General features: G+C 39.2%; 1 protein-coding gene and 1 long non-coding RNA gene across 2 annotated transcripts in view; one reads left to right on the top strand and one right to left on the bottom strand.

Moving 5' to 3' along the window:
- The window catches only part of LOC309695373 (programmed cell death 1 ligand 1-like), a 241,112-nt gene that overhangs the window by 56,905 nt on the left and 163,640 nt on the right, over window positions 1-20,567 (bottom strand). The gene's annotated exons all lie outside the window — the stretch shown is intronic.
- Window positions 14,367-15,201, top strand: LOC309696390. Its single transcript, XR_014273455.1, has 2 exons — window positions 14,367-14,748; window positions 14,975-15,201. It is a non-coding gene; the product is annotated as an uncharacterized lncRNA (long non-coding RNA).

Genomic DNA, 20,567 nt, shown 5'->3' with positions numbered 1-20,567 from the left:
CTGGAACTGAAGAAAAAGTATAATAGATATTGAAAAGATAAATACAAGTTGAATAGTTGAATGTCTTGTCTTCGTTTTAAAGTTTGAATGGTGGCTCTATGTGAACGTATGTTGAAGTAGTAAGAGTTTAAAAATGAGTAAGTTGAATGAGAATTTGAAGGGTCTCCCCATTGAAATACATGGGAAATTTTTGTTGAATAAAGTTGAATAAAATTAAAAATATAAATGTTAAAAATGAGAAAAGTAGAAGCACACCATTCCAAAAGAAGAGGAATCTAATGGTGTTTGAATGGTTTTTCTAAGTTGAACGGTTTTGAAGGAGATAGTCGGCGAAAAACGTACGGAATAGGAAAAAATAATAACTAGAAAGTGCATTTTCTGAAGAAACTGCAGTGTGAATGCTTGAATCTGAATGTATGCACTGAAATGAATTAGTTACTGAATTTAAGTTAAAAATCTTGAATGAGATAAAAAAAAAACCCCGAATTTAACCTAAAAACAAAAGTGCTGAACTGCTAAAAGCTGAAGGTTACACAGAAGAAGAAGTTGGAAAAAAGCTGAAAATGTTTTAATTGTAAATTAGAAAAACCTAAGAAATGAGAAAAGAACATTTAGAGTCAGAAAACATCTGAAAGAATATTAAAAGGTCATATTCTTTGAATCACTGAATGACTAAAATGTGATCCCTCCACTTGGACCCACACAGTTTAAAAAGTTTACATCTCTGAGCTTTGAAAGACAAGATGTTGGAAAAAGAACAACGATGGCGACGTTTTGAGGGTAAAATGATGGCTGTGACACTGTGGACACAGCAGCAGTTGAAAGAGAAGTGTTTAAGATGAATTTTGGCAGAGTGGCAGAGAGAGCTCGTTAAGCAGGCAGGTGTGAGCCTGGTTGCTATAGTGACCGCACCCAATGGCTCCATACACACGTACACAGACATGCACCTCACTTTTGCTGCTTAAAATGAACAGAAAAGTCAGGCCGAAACAAATCGCTCCCAAATGAAAAGTAAAAGTCGTATTGACAAAATTCTTTCACCGTGAGCGACAGCAATGTCTAGTCTACCTAATTCTCAGTTTTCATGCCTGTGGAGCTTATTATATGGACGTGGTGACAGTGGAAAGACACCATGCTCTTCTGATTTTCAAACGAACCTTCTGAGCCATTTTAACATTAGAGTCTATGGAAGAGTTGGAGGGAGGAGGCTGTGCATTGGTGACATTTATGAAAGAACCATAACACCTAGTACAATAGTAAACACATTGGATGAAAGAGGACAGCCATGGCTACGTTTTGAGGGTAAAATCATACCTGTAGAGCAAACGCTGCGGACACAGCAGCAGTTTTAAAAAAGATTTTAAGATTAATTTTTTTGCTCCTCTCACTCTAGCAGTTGAGCTGCCTCACTCTAGCCCCAACATTCCGTCCCATACACACCCATTATAAACTCTGAAACGGGTGAAAAAACATCATGAAACTTAAACTGGAACTGAAGAAAAAGTATAATAGATATTGAAAAGATAAATACAAGTTGAATAGTTGAATGTCTTGTCTTCGTTTTAAAGTTTGAATGGTGGCTCTATGTGAATGTATGTTGAAGTAGTAAGAGTTTAAAAATGAGTAAGTTGAATGAGAATTTGAAGGGTCTCCCCATTGAAATACATGGGAAATTTTTGTTGAATAAAGTTGAATAAAATTAAAAATATAAATGTTAAAAATGAGAAAAGTAGAAGCACACCATTCCAAAAGAAGAGGAATCTAATGGTGTTTGAATGGTTTTTCTAAGTTGAACGGTTTTGAAGGAGATAGTCGGCGAAAAACGTACGGAATAGGAAAAAATAACTAGAAAGTGCATTTTCTGAAGAAACTGCAGTGTGAATGCTTGAATCTGAATGTATGCACTGAAATGAATTAATTGCTGAATTTTGAGTTAAAAATATTGAATGAGATTAAAAAAAAACAAAAAAAAAAAACGAATTTAACCTGAAAACAAAGGTGCTGAACTGCTAAAAGCTGAAGGTTACACAGAAGGAGTTGGAAAAAAACTGAAAATGTTTTAAATGTAAATTAGAAAACCCTAAGAAATGAGAAAAGAACATTTAGAGTCAGAAAACATCTGAATGAATATTAAAAGGTCATATTCTCTGAATCACTGAATGACTCAAATGTGATCCCTCCACTTTGATCCACACAGTTTAAAAAGTTTAAATGCCTGAGCTTTGAAAGATACGGTGTTGGAAAGAGAACAATAATGGCGACAATTTGAGGGTAAAATGATGGCTGTAACACTGTGGACACAGCAGCAGTTGAAAGAGAAGTGCTTAAGATGAATCTTGGTACAGTGGCAGGCAGAGCTCGTTAAGCAGGCAGGTGTGAGCCTGGTTGCTATAGTGACCGCACCCAATGGCTCCATACACACGGACACAGACATGCGCCTCACTTTTGCTGCTTAAAATGAACAGAAAAGTCAGGCCGAAACAAATCGTTCCCAAATGAAAAGTATAGGTCGTATTGACAAAATTCTTTCACCGTGAGTGACAGCAATGTCTAGTCTACTGAATTCTCAGTTTTCATGCCTGTGGAGTTTATTATATGGACGTGGTGACAGTGGAAAGACACCATGCTCTTCTGATTTTCAAACGAACCTTCTGAGCCATTTTAACATTAGAGTCTATGGAAGAGTTGGAGGGAGGAGGCTGTGCATTGGTGACATTTATGAAAGAACCATAACACCTAGGACAATAGTAAACACATTGGATGAAAGAGGACAGCGATGGCTACGTTTTGAGGGTAAAATCATACCTGTAGAGCAAACGCTGCGGACACAGCAGCAGTTTTAAAAAAGATTTTAAGATTAATTTTTTTGCTCCTCTCACTCTAGCAGTTGAGCTGCCTCACTCTAGCCCCAACATTCCGTCCCATACACACCCATTATAAACTCTGAAACGGGTGAAAAAACATCATGAAACTTAAACTGGAACTGAAGAAAAAGTATAATAGATATTGAAAAGATAAATACAAGTTGAATAGTTGAATGTCTTGTCTTCGTTTTAAAGTTTGAATGGTGGCTCTATGTCAATGTATGTGGAAGTAGTAAGAGTTTAAAAATGAGTAAGTTGAATGAGGATTTGAAGGGTCTCCCCATTGAAATACATTATAAATTTTTGTTGAATAAAGTTGAATAAAATTAAAAATATAAATGTTAAAAATATGAAAAATAGAAGCAGTGTTGTCCAAAAGAATAGGAATCTAACGGTGTTTGAATGGTTTTTCTAAGTTGAACGGTTTTGAAGGAGTAGGATTACAAAAAACGTACGGAATAGATAAAATATAATAATAATAATAATAAAGATTCGAATAACAATACTGTGAATGCTTTTCAAGCATTCACACTAATAATAAAGATTAGAAGAACAATACTGTGAATGCTTTTCAAGCATTCACACTAAATATAATAATAAAGATTAGAAGAACAATACTGTGAATGCTTTTCAAGCATTCACACTAATTAACAAACATACCAATCACCTTACACTTCATTGTCATTATGCTCTCAAAGACAACCAAGACTGAGGGAAGGCAAAATCAGTAGGAAAATAACTTCACTACAAAATAATCCATTATGGTAAAGAGTTTATCAAATGAATGAGTAGCACTGCAAAGGTGACTGTGAAGAAAGGATGTATGCACATCATGTATTATTTTGAAGTTACCCCCTATGTAGGCACTTGTGTCTTGCGGGGTTATTGCCTCAGAGGATGTCCCCGCAGAGATGCCTTCGGCCACAGGGCGCCCACTGTTTTGGCTGAGGGCCAACTGCTCAGCCTCTGTGAGTGGTGGTGGTGGAGGACCCCCACCTGTTTTTCGGGCCTCCGCTTTTTTTCTGTTGGCTATAACGGGTCACATTTGAGCATACAGAGTAAGCAAATATGTACTTGTAATGTGCTCAGATAATTTCAATAAGTGCTTACAGAAAGAAAATTAATGTAGCCTCTAACTGCAATTGATTTACATGGGACAAACAGACCAAGCACTATGGCTCATAATACAATTACACCTTACCTGTTTGGACTATATTTTTATATTTCATTTTTACTTGCTGCCAGGCACGTTTGGGGCCTGTTGGGTTGCACCTGCGCTCACATCACATCACAAAATAAAATGTATAAAATAAATAAAATAACATATGATAAAATAACGTGTTAAATGGGTGGAAATCCCTCGATCAATGTTTATATTAACACTCACGCATTGACTCTGTCGGCTATGTTTTGCCATGCATGCGCCCTGTCTTTTGCAGCTGTGGCTGTGTTACTTTTTTCTGCGGAATTTGCATGTTATCGGCATATGCTGCCATCAGAATTTCGGCCTCAAGCGCTGTAAAATACATTGACCACGCCTTCTTTCCCTCCGTCTCCATGGTGACTCGCTTAATCTGTGCTCCGCTTATCAGGGCTTTATGTATCCTCGTGCGCGCGCTTCACTTGGGGTTAAAGCAACTCCGCGTTGATTGAACTAATTGTTATCAGCCTTTCTGAAACGGAATATTCCGAGTTGGACAGTTCGGGGTTACTCAACCCTGAGTATCGTTTTTCACTCTGAGTTTTCTAAACCGGCTTCCTGAAACAGGGCCCAGGGGCCTGTTCTTCGTACCGCGCTAAGTGAGTTAGCTGGATTTGATTGTTGACGATTTCACGTGATCTTGGATCGTTCGGTTCCCCGAAGCCCATCCGGGACTTGCTGTCATAGCAACAGAGCCGTAAGCGTAAACCTGCTCGGGAGCAGGTTTACTTTATGTAAACAGGATTAGATCGCGGCCACGCAGGTATGTCCGCGTCATTCATACGAAAGCAACAGCGATATTCCACCACTGTTTCACCATAAATAAATAACATCAATGTAACCAAAGATAATGCAGTATTTGATCCTTGTATTGATGTCACACAGATACATACAGGTCATTTCCTAAAAAAGGGAAATGTACTATTAACATTCTATTACATGTATGTGATTATTACAGATGTAATTCATATTTCAGAGTAGTAATTGTAAATTACTTCGTGTAATCAAGATGAGAGACCACGGCTATAAAAGCGAAGGTGGATTTGGGAAGCCTGTCGCAGCCATGTCCTGTCCGTATACGCGAGCCACCCATTGCGGAAGGTGCAAGATTGATAAGGAGAGTCCTCAGAATTCAGCGTATATTGCGGGACAGACAGGATCCTTTAGCTCAGCGCGACAGTGTGCTCATAGAGAGATATCGATTTTCCCGTGAGGGTATTATTCACTTAACCAACTTGTTGACGAGGGGGTGCAGGACCACCACCTGTCTTTGTTTTTGCTCTGCCCTTTTCTTGGTTGCTGTTATAAACAAACAAACAGAGTATTCCAGGGTCTCTTTCCAAGAGACGACAAGCAATATAAGTGATAAATATTACCATTCTGTAGAATATTCTTATATTTCACTTTTACTTGTTCCCATGTTCTAGTGGGTCCTGTTGTGGCTCTAATGTGAAAGGGGATATAATATAACATATTATAATATAATATAATGTAATATAATATTGGATAATATGGTGTGATATGATAAATCTACCCTACCGCCTACTGGTGTTGGCCAGAGGGGCCGATGGCGCGATATGGCAGCCTGGCTTCTGTCAGTCTGCCCCAGGGCAGCTGTGGCTACAACCGTAGCTGCCTCCACCAGTGTGTGAATGTGAGAGTGAATGAATAGTGGCATTGTAAAGCGCTTTGGGTGCCTTGAAAAGCGCTATATAAATCCACTCCATTATTATTGTTATTATTAAATTACTTACGAGTTTGATTTGTCAGCAACTTTCTGCCAGCCCTCGCTCCTTGCTTTTGCAGCCTTTGCAGTGTTCCCTTGCGTTTTAATTAAACTCTGAAACTCCTGAAATCCCTCACTCAGGAGTTCTTGCTCTGCTGCCGAAAAATACTGAGCGCGCTCCTTCGACATTTTCGCCGACCAATCAAAGGGTTGCCGATCAATGTTTCTACTATCGATGCGTAGCCCCTGTTGGGCCACCCAGTGATCTCACATTACTTCATCCAGCTATACTAATCGTCAACAACAGGTGTGTTCGGGGAACCGGAATAGCGAGCTCAGAGTTAGCGCGATGATTTGGTCTTGGATGTTTCATTTGATCTTGGATGTAGTAAGCGACGTACGAAGCACAGGGCCCAGGTCTATTGTTTACATCACTTCGGCTTTCCCGCACTTTAAAACTCATTTCTGTTGTCATCAGTCTGGTCCAATCATCTCACAGCCCTCCTTCAGTGAGCCAATCAGCCTCTGCTCTGTGCACTTCAAATGCCAATAAAGGAGATCTACTCCTCCCTCATAACACCGCCTCATTAAACCCACCCTGTGACTCAGAACAAACAAACACTATTACACAACCGTATATAAACACTCTTCATGTGAGCCTTGGTCACACAGACCCGAGGGCGGGATTTGCCACAGAGTGTGACATGAGGAAATGTGACACTCTGGATTTTTTTGTGAGTCGGCCTAAACAGAAGGCTCTCTGCATGTGTGGGTTTCACTTTGTTTGACATGAATAAAATATTTCCTTTAGGGAAAAAGAAAAGGATGTTGACATGTCATGTGAGCAAGCTGAGCTTTTATGGAGACTTAGAGTGAAACATTGGAAAGCTGTGTTTCTCTAACCCAGTTTTATGGACTGTGAGTTACTTACTTACTGAGTCACTTACTTTAACTCTTGCAGCTGTTTAAAGCCTAAAGTCTGTGTGAAATGAGTTATTTGTCTGGTGAACGAAGCAACTTCCTGATTCAGTCTGCAGTGTGCAAGCTCGAAAACACAGTGCAACAGCTTCAACCACAAACACTGTGTACGTGTGTGTGTGCGCGCCCATTTTGTTATCTCTGCTGTCTCTGACAGATCCTCGGCAGACATTTAGAAACAAACACATTTCAGTTTTGATTCTTACACAGTGAAAATGGACTTTGCTATTTGTATTTTCCAAAGAAATTACTGGAGTTCACCAAGAACTCATTTTTTTTAAAACAGATTTTTTTTTCCCAGACCAACATTTTTGTTTCATCCTTTTGAGTCACAGAGTCACCAACCATACAAACCAGCCCCAGACAGCAGGCACACATGGGCCTAACCGGGACCCACATTAAGACCTTTATAGCTCTGGAAATGTGTGAGCCAGATGTGACGAAGTGGGTGTAAAATGAGTGCTGTGTGGGCCACATGTGGTAGAAATGCCAGAACACAGTGTACGTCTGACCTATAAGAGACGAAGCTGTGGCTGAGTTGAGACAGTCCGACTCACTCAACTTGTGATGCCTGATGAAAAAGCACATATAGTTTAAACGAGCATTTAAATAAGATGTTCCCCTGCAGCTTCACAACCATATTTTAGATTTAACACCATCTTATCAAGCTTTAACTTCCTCTGATCCAGCTGAATGATCCCTGCTTTTGGTTTTTTGGGGCATGGTTTTCTTTAAAGCACATTTCAGTTAAAGTATTTCATCAGCAGCTTTTGATAAATGAAGACTTGATGAGGAACTGGCTGCTTCTTGTAAAACAAAGAGAGCCAAATTATGAAGGAAAAAAAAAACGTTTCAAGCTGACAACAAAGCACTGATTAATCTGGTCTGATCACATTTTTAACATCCAGAGTTTGTGCTCTGGCAGTTAGACGAGCTTAAAGGTTTGAATCATGAAGTTGTTTGACAGTAGAAAAACACTCTGCAGATATTTTTGAAACAGCTCAGAGGGTATCTGTTCTCTGTAAAAAACACTTTCTCTTTTGAACAGTGCAGCAGTGGTGGAGGTGACATTGACACCCAATGTGCCCATTCTGAGCTCTGTTTACTGTCACAGGCTTGTTAGGAGCTCTGCAGGTTACATTTTAATTTCAGTTTCTTTGTTACATCCTGTAGTTAAAGCAGGTCAATTATCAGATTTAGTAACAGCGTTTGCATAAAGAAATACCAAACAAATGTGTTTCTTGTCCTTCAGCTGCTCTCTGAGTGTTTTTTTACCTGGTGATGCCTGAAGCTGATCTCAGGTGGTTTGTTTGTCTCTGGAACTGGATCAGCAGGTTTTTAGTAAAACTAGACCTGCATGAACACGACCGCTCCCAGTGCTGTTCAAATACACCTCAACAGAAAGGAAAACAAGCATAAATCCTTTTTAAATACAGAAATAGATCAAAATACAATACAGAAACCAAACAATTGTTTTCATACATACAATACAGAGTATTTATTAAAACATAATAAAACAAATTTTAATACAGCCCCTTTGGAGGCAGTTGCAGTCTCTTGTTATTATTTAAAGCACTGTTTTCTCTTTTAGGATCATATATTAATACAGTTACAGTTAAACAACCTTTAGGTTCTTAAAGAAGAAGCATTTTATTGTAAAAAGATACACACAAATAGGTTCAGGAATAGGCTCCAAATATAAATTGTGCAAAAGGAAAAAAAAAAAGAAAAAAAAGAAAAGCAGGTTTAAACATGCAAAGCTAAACCTTCAAGAGTGAGCCTGGTCTTATCAAGGAGTTGCTGAGATAATAAATGTGCAGACTAAACCATAAAGCCAACAGTCAGTCATAGTTAATATGCACTTCTTAACACAGCAGCTGGAGGTCAGAGAGCACAAAGTGACAAGTTTACTAAAGTCTGATAGACACACTCATTAATCTGAAGCAGCTGAATCAAAGATCAGCAGTGGAAAGTGGAAAAAAAAAAGGGGAAGGTGTGCATGTTAGTCCTCATAGGGAAATAGTTCCTCTGCATTTAACCCATTCAAGCAGTGGGCAGCCACCAATGCAGCGCCCGGGGAGCAGTGTGTAGGGACGGTACCTTGCTCAGGGGCATAGCTGGACTGGCCATCGGGCATACCGGGCATTTGCCCGGTGGGCCGCTGGCGATTTTTTGTTTTTATGGGCTGATCGATTTTTTTGGAAGGGTATAAATAATGAAAGGTGTTGGATTGGCCAATTGGTCATGATCGACTCTGGGCTGGACCAATTACAGCCGAGGAGGTCGGATGCACCCTCCCCCTTGTTTAGCAACGAACTAAAGAAAATGGAGAAAAAAAAAAAGGAAAGGAGGTGCAGAAAAAATTAGGGCCAAAAGGAAACAAGCCCTTCAGGCAGACGCTGCCAAATGTGTAAAAATAACTAAATTGTTTGGCGGTAGCTATGGCATAGCTTCCACAGATTTAGCATCATCAGCAAGTGGTGGAGGCCAGCAGGTGGATAAGGGAAAGGGGAGGCAGGAGGAGGAGAGACCGAGGCCGCCGGTCATAGTGGCAGAGGAACTGAACTTCAGGTAAGAAGTTATGACCTGCTGTCTATCTGTGTCAGATATAAACCAAGTTTAGTTGGAGTTTGTTTTCGTTGTGCTGACTTTTTACAGTCGCTTAGAATAACTGGTACTGCGTACTAGCATGATGGAGTTTATATACTGCTGGGCGGGTGCTATGAAGTTACTGATAGTAAATTTTATTTTATGCTTAAGGTTAGTTTCTCAAACTCCTCAAAATCTTAATAAATTGTGCCAATCCTTACATGTTGCACCAGCCTGATTTATCATCAAAAGTGGAGAAGTCTGTGACAGGAGACAGAAGAGCAGCAGAGAGAGATGGAGAGATGACTTTATGTCATCCATGAGGGATGCATTTGACTTATGTTTCACATATTATAGCCCAAGAAGTTACTCATAGCAATTTAAATACCAGCAATCAGTTTTTGGCACATACCGGAAATCACTTTTTGGCACAACACCGGCTATTGCAGTTAATAATACAACAGCTTCTTGCCATTTTCTGTGTTTCTTTTTATCGCTGTGTAACTGAGTTCAATTGAAAGCCTGCATGCGCTAGTACCTCTTGCCACAAGTTCCCAGAATCCTTTGCAGTTTTACCGCTGAATGACGTCACATTTTTGGTGGGCCGGTCTCTAGTCAAAATGCCCGGGCCGATTTTTTGTCCCAGTCCAGCCCTGCTCAGGGGTACCTCAGAGTAGCCGTTCAGTGGAGTCGAACCTCCAACCTTCCGATCATGGGGCCACCACTCTACCTACTGAGCTATCCCTGCCCCTAAGCCTGTTTACACATCAGGCTTAGTTTGCACTTTGGAGTCACAGAAGAAGAACTGAAAACTTATTCCTGCCTCAAGCTGAGAAACAGTGGCAGAGCTGAAGCTAAACTTCAGACAACAACATGAACCTTTTTGTTTCTAGTTACAGTCACAGGCTGATCAGGAGCTTTGGCTGAATTTGGGTTTAATCCCACTTTAAGGTTTTTCCTTATACACTGTAGTTACAGAGGTTTACTGCTGTCAGTTTATTACCAGCTTTTATTGAGTATAATAGTGAGTGTTCTACTGAGAGGACTTTGTTCAATGAATAATAAGCAGCTTTTATGTCCAGTATAAAGAGATGCTTTGGACTCAAATGTGCCTAGAGGTGAAAAAACACGAATGACCTTTAAATCTTTAGTGCTGCAGCTTCTCTCTCTGTAGGAGCTGAGATCAGGTGGTTCCCAGTGAGATTAGACCTGCATGAACATGCCAATTGTTCTTTTCATGTTCACTATCAAAGGAAAGAACCCAAGCACGAAAAAAAATGACAAAAAATCCCAAAGTAATATAAACTGATAACTTTCCCTTTATTTTAGTGGATAGAAAAATTATCAGTGTACAGAAGTATTTCAAGAGGCACATTAAATGTTAAAGCTTCAGCAGGTTATCAAAAGTATTATCAAGAAAACAAGATTTTGTTTAAAAAGCTGATGCTGAATAAAAATGCAGGAAACAGTAAAATACATTCTATATTTAACTGTAGCTTATAAGGACCTGCTGTTGTTTCACACATGACATTCATATTAAACTGAGAATCATTAAATAATTGGCTCACAGTCACTGATCTACTTCCTCAATCAAACACCAGAACAGCAAATCTCTAGTGCATGTTTGTGACAGAGAGAGACAGAACGCTTTGATGATGCTCTTTATAGTTTTTTTTTTTAATTTATATTAGATTGTGGAACTTCTAGTTTTAGTTTTTTTTCTTGCATTGCTTTCTTGTTGTTTTATTTTTATTTGCCCATAACAGATACATCAGTAATAAAAGGCTTAACATTCATAATCCAGTGATGTCATTCTATCTTTCCTCATATCTACTGCCTTTTTTGAGGTGATGATGCATTTGTTCCTCAGGTGGTTAAAGTTAATGAACTGTCCTTCAAAAAGACATTCAAACCAATGATCATACCTACATCTGGAAATCCTGGGTTAACTTAGCGACTTTGTTTGAGTCCTTATTGCCAATGTTAGAGTGAGTGAATCCATATAAAAGAAAATGTTCTCTGGGTATGTTGAACTTTTTTAAAATATTATATATACATATATATAGTACAGAACCAAGTTGATATTTCTACATACTGAATGTCAGCAATGAGAAGTTGAAACAGCAGGAGACTCACAGGGCTGGCTGAAACATTTCAGACAAGTTGAAGTTCAGCTGGAGTTGCTTTGTATACCACGTTTTATGTAGATTAAAAACAAGTCTGGTTCTGCCGGAGGTTTTTACTTGTTGAAAAGGAGTTTTTCTTTCCCACTTTTGCCAAAGTGAGCTCATAGGGGGTCTTACGATTATTTGTTTTTCCTTGTATGTATTATTATAGGGTCTGTCTTACAATACAGTAGACTCAAGCACCTTGAGGCGACTGTCATTATGATTAGGTGGTGTATAAATAAAATGGAACTGAAATAACTGACACGAGTAAAAGATCTATGGAATGGTTCACCCGGTGAACCCTGGATATGGTTACCAGGCGAGTGCCCTGTGGTTGAGCCTTAGTCCATGGAGCACACGCCGCAAAAAGGATATAGGCTCACCCTCCTGTAGTCCTACCACATGCACAAGGTGCAGTAGGGGTCACGTGGGTTCAATGGGATCTATAGATCTATAGATCTGGGTCTATCTATAGAAGGGCTCTCTCTGTCTTCTGTACAAATGCTTTTGTTATATAAACTTTTACATTTAGCGGGGCATTGTGTACTGTTTCAATGGATTCGGAGACAGCCCCCCACTGTTACATAATGGTACAGAGAAATATTCAAAGTGTTGCCAATGGAGCACCTTAGTGCCATTATAAAGGGCAATTGCAATGCATTCTTTAGGATATGGCAGCCCTTGCTTGATCACCTACCTCGTTACCTTGCCATGTTATTACATAAAGGAGGATCATATCTAATGTTTGTATTCCCCCATTCTTTTTCTTGTCCCCCCTTGACTTTAAATGTGGAATTCTGTGCATATCTTGACTCAGTCATGTACATTTGTAACTCATGTACCTGTACCTGTATTTGTTTTGTTTTTTTCTCTTTCTCTTCTTCCTGTTTGTATTTGGCTGTGCTGATTTGTTGCTGTCTGTATTGTTTAAAACAAATCAATAAATCACACAATAAATGATGGTTTTCCATCTGCTGCAGACTGCAGGTGCTCTGTCTTTTCAAACATAACGTACTTCTCTAGTTTATCATTCCCTGAAGCAGGAGATGTTTTTCTTCTTCATTTAATTTATAACACCTTGTTAACAATCACAAATGAAAATCTCTGGAACCAACCACTTTCAGTTAAAAGCCGTTTGTTGGATTGTTTGTTCTCAGTTTAACTTGGCACACACTGAAACTCATGAAGCAATGAGGAAATAAAGCAGAGCCAAGTTCCTTCTGAACCATTGGCTTCAAATTAAATTAAATTCAAAGCCAGTCACTTGATTTTTCTTGATCTTTGATCTTACAGAGAGACTAAAAGTGTCCCGCTCTGTTACACTTGGGTCAATGCATGTTCATGGACAGTACATGCACTTCTTTTCTGATGTGTCCCAGAAGTATATCACCTGAAATCTAAATGTTTCTTTAATCTCTGTGTTTGTGTTCAGATCCTTCACCAGAGCAACGGATCATCTACTGCTCACTGAGGTCAACAGTGACACCTTCAAAACAGCTGAACCAGTGATGACTGTCTGGTTGCTAAATACAGTCCTGTACACCTTTGTGGATCATTTATTATGTATTTATTACATGCTGTGTATGTTTGCAGTGTTACAGCTACACTGAAATAACAGCTTAAATTTAGACTCTTTTTTTCTTGAATAAAGCAACAATTTAAACACTACAACAGTTACTTTTTGCACACACTCTTTTCGACTCAGTAATGTTGCTGTCAGTCCTTGATATTTATTATTGAGTGATTTGTATATATTGTGCTCTTTCTTAAATCTGTAAATCTTTAACATATCGTATTGTTAAATAGTCTGTTTCTGTTACTGTACTGGAGCAACTGTAACCCATATAATTTCCTTAGGGATTAATAAAGTATGCTGATTCTGATGTGCCAATGTAAGTTCATGCAGCCAATCACATTTGTGCATTCTGATTGAAAGGTTGATTGTTTTCTTGCCTGAAGCAGAATCAACGGACTTCAGTCTTCTTGTCTGTGCCTGCCGAGCTCATCTGTAAAAACAGCTGCAGTAAACCTCTAACAGCTCCCAGAGAATGAGACGTGTTTTCTTGTGCAAACCTGTTCACGGTGATTTATGGTTAAAACAAGCTGCACCCAGAAAATGCAGCTTTTGTGTGTGCTGCATGTCAAATACAGACATGATTCTCTTCTATTTGTGTTTTCCTGAATGCAGACCTCAGAGTCAGAGAGTAGCCATCTCAGTTTGATATCAAGTTGTTCTTCTGCATGATCACCTGTTCATGATTAATTTATAACAGGTGAGATCTATTTCTGTGATGTCTACTCATCTTTTTCTGTCCATTTAGATTCTGTCCAGTATGTGGTAAATGAAAATCAGGCCAACAACACACAGCTTCTGACCTTTAACTAGAAAACTCATCAATGATTCTACAATACTCTGATTATTGAAAAAAAATGAGCCTGTTCTGTTTTTACTGCTGGGTCTCGACAGCACACATGTGTTAAATGCAGAGACAGGAGAGAAGCAGCACAAGTAGAGACTTAGATCTACATAGCTGAAGTTAACTGAATTGATTATCTGAAGCTAATTAGACTCGACAGTGTATTTTACAAACCCCTGGACAGGTGATTTCTTATCATCCAGGAGTTGAATGCCTTCTATGTCAACACACCTGAATCACATGATTAGTTTGTTACCAGGCCTCTGGAGAACTTCAGGAGCTAATTTAGCCATTTAAATCAGCTGTGTTGGTTCAAGGACACATCTAAAACCTGCAGGGACACCGGCCCTCGAGGCCTGGAGTTGCCCACCCCTGATCTAGAGCAGGGGTGTCGAACTCCAGGCCTCGAGGGCCGGTGTCCCTGCAGGTTTTAGATGTGTCCTTGAACCAACACAGCTGATTTAAATGGCTAAACGACCTCCTCGACATGTCTTGTAGTTCTCCAGAGGCCTGGTAATGAACTAATCCAGGAAAATGTTCAAGTGTTGCTGAACAACAAATTCAGGATGTCCTCATGTGTCTCTCCACTGGATGATCTGTGTCACCTCTGAGAAGCTGGAACAGCAGCAGTAGACTCACAAATCAGCTGTGCTCAGAGACATTTCAATCTCACACTGTTCAGCAGGAGAAGGCTGACTCTGTTGTTTATGTTTTTTGTAGATCAGAAAACCAACACCAGCAGCAAGCACAGCAACAAGTGACACACTGAGCATCAGTCCAACACGTCTTTCTGTCTGACCTGCAGGTGAGAAACAGGTGTGAGGTGTCAGCTGTCAGGTAGGTGATGAGTGAAGAACAGAACAGAATCAAACTGCTGTCAGACATTATCTACTGCACTCTGATCACATCACTCAGACCAGCTGCTTTCTACAAAGTCTCATCAACAACATCTTTAGAAACAAACATCAACAAGCAGGAAGCAGCTTCACCTCTGATCACACACACACTCAACTCTACTCACTCACCTGCAGAAACTATTAAGTTGATGCTGGTGATAGTTTCAGCAGCTCTCTTCCTGCGATTTATTCCCAGGGTGAGGGCATGACACTCATATGTTCCAGTGTCATTAGTTTTCACATCCTTCAGAATCAAAGACACATCTCCATCCTTCATCTGTCTGTCCTGCAGATCCACCCGGTCCTTAAAAGATGGATGCTGGTTGACTGGAACAATATGGTCATCCCGGTACAAAAGGACATATTCATCATTCAGATCAGATCTGCTCCACTCCACGCCTATCAGATTCTTTCTTTTGTTTGAAAGTTGACATGGCAGAGTGATTTCTTCTCCAGACTTAGCTGCGAGTTTCTGGACTGAAGGAGGAAACAACACAGAAGTTAAAAGGATCCAAGTAAAACAATTCCCTCCTACAGCAGTAGAAGTTGCTCTGATGAACTGAAGAAGAGTTACAGGTGCAGAGGTGGACTGTGTCTCTCACCCAGGGAGCAGGGACAGGTGGTGTGACACAAACAATCTCAAAAGCACAACACTCTTTGGGAGGAGCACTGGATGAAGCCACATTCTCTAAATAAACAAGCTCTAGGAGATTTAACTGGTTCTTGGAACCAGGCACACCTAGGTGCATGATTCTCTGCCAAAATGAAGCTTTGGACAGGGACATACAGTATGTACAAACAATATGAGCAGTCTCAAGGAGTTATAGCTCCGGACCACAGCCTTTAGTCTCAAAAACACAATGAAGTGTCTCTAAGGATGCATGAGGTGTAGAATTGTGAGGAGTTTCAGGAAGCTGGGGAACTGAACTAGTCTTTACCTCAACTGCCAGAAAAGCACAAACAGTCTCAATGGAGGTCGACTCAGTGATACATTACAGTCTCATGGTTAGCTGGCCTAGGAACACAAACAGTGAGGCTGTAGGTTGCAGGCACATAATCTCTCCTCTGTTGCTGAGTACCACTCTTCCTCGGGTGGGATGCGGGCAGCAATGGAAGAGGTGAGCTGTAAAGCAGGGAGGCTGGAGAAAGAGTGACAGATGGCAGACTGAACCTGTGCACTCTTATAACAGAGGAACTGGGTGAAGGAAAGGCAGCGGCAGCTGTAGCTGGCTAGCTGCAGTTTTTTTCTTGGTGATATTGTATCACTATAGAGACGGCAAATATTGATATTTTATGAAATCAATGCAAAATATGTGGGAATAATATGAAGAAGAGGGCTAATTTCATTCATCACCAAAAGGGAATGACATCAATCAACTGTACTTCGATAAATTTAGTTTTACAATTAGAATTTAAAAATTATTATTAAAAAAATGAAATTTAAAAAATGTTATAAAAATATAAATGACACAGAACGTGTTCAACCAATCACATTCATTTCACTTTGATCTGTGACAAACTGAAGCGTTCATCTCTTTTACAACAGTGTTGCGTTAGACTGCTATATTTTTGTGTTCTTTATGCTGTAGATATTCACGTCTCCGGAATAGTTGGCAGTAATAATTATGATTTTCTGTAAAATCATATAGATATGACCCATGAATTAGATTCGTAGATGACCGTTAGATTAGTTTGATGCTGCCGACACGTTCATGTGACCCAGCTGGGAAATTCTGGGTTAACTCAGAGAGCTGAAAATATTGTGGATATGCTGACCTCGCTCCGTGGTGCACAGGGCCGTTTACCCTCATGATTAATATTCACAACAGAAATATTAGCTGTTTGTATGTGTTTCATAGTAGGGCTGGGCGGTATTGCCATTCACAGCAATACCGGTATAATGTTAGGCAATGATAAGAAAATTAGACATCACCATAGAATATGGGTAAAACGCGCATGCGCAGTGCCTTCGTCTTCATATGCACATGTTGGAAAAAGCATAGCGGCGACCGAGAATGAGAAGGGGGAAAGCAGATTGCTGAATGAAACAGATGAACCAGAACTGGTTTGTAAAAATGGTACCAACTTCATTGGTGTGGAACTGGTTTGGTTTTCGTCTGTCAGATACCGACCAAAGCGCATTTCTTTGTAGAACATGCAAGCGGGCCGTCATTATTTCCGTATTTTTCGACAGTGTGCCTTATGTATGTATTGTGGTTGTGCTTACTGAACTTGAACCGATTTTATGTGGTACACGCCGCTCAAAAATATGTCAAAAGATGTTTTACTACGACTTTGGTAAGCTACGTAGCCGCACTGCTTCATGGATTGTTGAAGCATTACAGCTACCGTAGTCAGGAGCCTCCGGGAGTAATAGGTTCTGTGTTTGTTTGTTTTTTGCACTAATAAAATTGTGGAGTTGTAAAGTATTTTGTCTTGCGTCAATTATATTGTCAGGTATATCATTATCACAAATTTTCAAATATATATCATGATAACTATTTTTGGCCATACTGCCCTGCCCTATTTCATAGTGTCAAACAAGCTTTGTACTAAACCTAACAGTTAATACATGACGGAAAAGCCCACGTTATCTACTTCAATAAAGTTTATGCGTTTATACTAGTGCTTAATGAGCTAAACAGCGCTAATGCATTAGCACCATCCAGCCCCATGCACGGGGCGATCAGCGTTAACTCGCTAACAGAGATTTGCCACGGATTTGGGGTTAACGCGATTTTAACAAGATTAACGCTGACAGCACTAGTTTAGAGACAGGTCACGCTGATTATTGAACAATAACACAAAGATCAGATGTTAACTGGATTTATTTGCTCTCTTGCCTCCTTAAACATGTTTTTAATGCTAGTTATACTTCAGAATTGGTGACTGAAAAAAGTATGACACATACGAACATCAGGAAATAAAAAACTAATAGATATAACCTCAGTATCAGTCAGTGTCAGTGTACAGTCATCGGGGATTCTGAGTGTTGTGTACCGAGACCTGAGCTGTGTCAGAGCTCCAGACCCTTGTGACTACCAGTTGTCAGGTGGCCATTTTAGCAGCAACATCAACAGCGCCACTGTAAGCAGCACTGGAGAAACTGTCAAGCCATCGGAGTATTCATCTCGCTTAAATTCGCATGACATCGAGCTGTATATCATGGTCCGTATTGGAGGCATGCCTTCTGCAGATAGCTTTATTTGCTCTATCCGTTGTAGCGTTGCTTTTTGTCTTCTGTTGAACACATCCAGCCTCATTTTTCCTCTCCTCTTCTCTGGAGATGGTACGTAGTTGAAAATAGATGGAACAAAGTCCAGACTCAATGGGTTATTACTCGATCAGTGTTAACCCCGCCCCTTGAGTTTTATGGGTGAAACTGACAGATAAAATTAGTTCATAAGGAAAGGCGAAGGGTCAGGACTGCCAAAATGTAAATACATCATTAAAAATGAATTAAATGTGTCGATAATTAATTAATGGTTTAATTAATTATGTCATTAATTAATCAAATATTAACTAAATGTGTTTATGTATTAAATGTACTAAATGTATTTAAATACAATTTGAAATATATAAATAAGTAATTTATTAAAGATTTTAAATTAAATGATATTTATTGAATAAATTAATTCCAATTTTAATTAATTGCTGACACATTGAATTAATTGTTTTAATATTTATTAAATTAATTAATTCCAATTTTATTTTTTATGGACACATTTAATTAATTATTCAAATATTTATTGAATTGATTAATGTCATTTTTTATTAATTATTAATGCATTTAATTATTTAAATTTAATTGTATTAATTTAATGTACAAATTTTAATTTACTGCCAAGTTCTCTGAAACGCCTTTGAAGATGGCTTATGGCAGAGAAATGAACATTTCTGGTAGACATGCCTGCAGTCAGCATGTCAATTGCACACTCCCTCAAAAGCTACGACATCTGTAGCATTGTGCTGTGTGATCAAACTGCATATTTCAGAGTGGCCTTTTATTGTGGGCAGTTTAAGGCACACCTGTGCAATATTCAAGTTGTCTAATCAGCACCTTGACATGCCACACCTATGAGATGCGATGGATTCTCTCGGCAAACGAGAAGTTCTCGCCAACACAGATTTAGACAGATTTGTGAACAATATCTGAGAGTAATAAGTCCTTTATGTAGAAAATGTTTCAGATCTATAAGTTCAGCTCATGAAAAATGGGAGCAAAAACAAAAGTGTTGCGTTTATATTTTTGTTCAATGTATTATTGACACCTTTAATTATTCAAAAATTTATGAAATTAATTTATTCAATTAAAATTAATTATGGACACATTTAATAATTTAATGGTTTATTTAATTAAGTCATTTTTATTACTCCTGGCCTCCATACTCTGAGGGACACAGAATTTATTAACTAATTACTTTAATTGTCTCCTACCTTTAGTGGCAGTAATCCATTGACAAAGAAATATCAAAATCAAGAATTTTGCAGAATCAACCATTTTGTTTCTCCTTTCAGTGCGGCAAGCGAAAAGCAGCTGAACCATAGATCATGTGAGCACCAGCAGTGTGTGTTGATCTGAGTGGTGTGGGTATTTCTAGAGTAAGGGAGGAGGAGTTTCACTGAGCCCCTGCACCCATTCCCGTAAATCACGTGATCACATTGCATTCAGATGTTTACTATATTTGTTTTGCTACTTCTGTTGCTCTCCTTCATTTTGATGATAGCGTTTCTTACTCTCAGATCACTGAATTGAGTTTTACATGTTATTTAATCACTCACCAGTAGTTTGATGTTAGTACTAGTGATGGCCAAATGAAGCTTTCCGAAGCACTGAAGCTTGTTTTGAAAAATGGTTCATTACTCGAAGCTTTTCAACACAGTCCTCTCCGGTGACATCTGGTGGTGAAAATTTTGAAGAGCAGCTTGAATCTGCAAAATAAAACTGACTGCTCAATCATCACTGCTCACTCAAGAGTGGAGTTCTCTCCGATATTGGGCCACCGTTCTGTTGCTTTGAACATGTAATTGGTTTTGTTTTCTCGATTGGGGGGCTGAAAAAAATGTAATGCGTATTTGCGTAATACATTTTGATCAATAAACTTTCCCTATTTAAACATGCACTATGGTGTGGCCTTTCTTTGCTCATAACTCCTTGATGTTGGTAAATACAATAAGTGAGCAATATATATAATATACATATGATAACGCACAGCACATTATGGAGTATGCCCCTGCTGTGGAGTCCTGCCTCCATCTACTTGTCATTTAATCACTGGACAGCTGGACAGGTTCATACAAAATATTAGATGAGGCCAATTGTCCTATACATATTTTTGACCTAGGGGTGGGATTGATTGTGAACTGGAAAGGGAAAATGCTTAGGGAGCTGAGTACGGCTGCATCGTCACTGATTTGTAGAATCATTTTGATTCGATACAGGATCCGATTCAATTTGATTGGAATCTGGAAAGTTTTGCCTCAGTCAGAAATATTACAATTCTGATCATGTATCAGTATATATCCATAATTTCGTATCTATTAAAAGAAAGCTGACACATGTGAGACTTAATTAGAGATGTAAACAGAGAGTTATGAAACCTGCAGCTGCAGAAGCCAGCGAAAAAAAAGAGGCAAACACAGCGCGGACCCGACGACACATCAAAATCTGACTCTGACGCGTCGGGTCCGCGCTCTGTGTTCACGTTTGTATGCAGAATCCGTAAAC

The sequence above is a fragment of the Aulonocara stuartgranti genome (genome assembly GCF_965226115.1).
Source record: "Aulonocara stuartgranti genome assembly, chromosome: 3".
Lineage (NCBI taxonomy): Eukaryota > Metazoa > Chordata > Actinopteri > Cichliformes > Cichlidae > Aulonocara > Aulonocara stuartgranti.
Note: the sequence above shows the minus strand (reverse complement) of the source record. Positions and strands in the feature narration are given on the sequence as shown.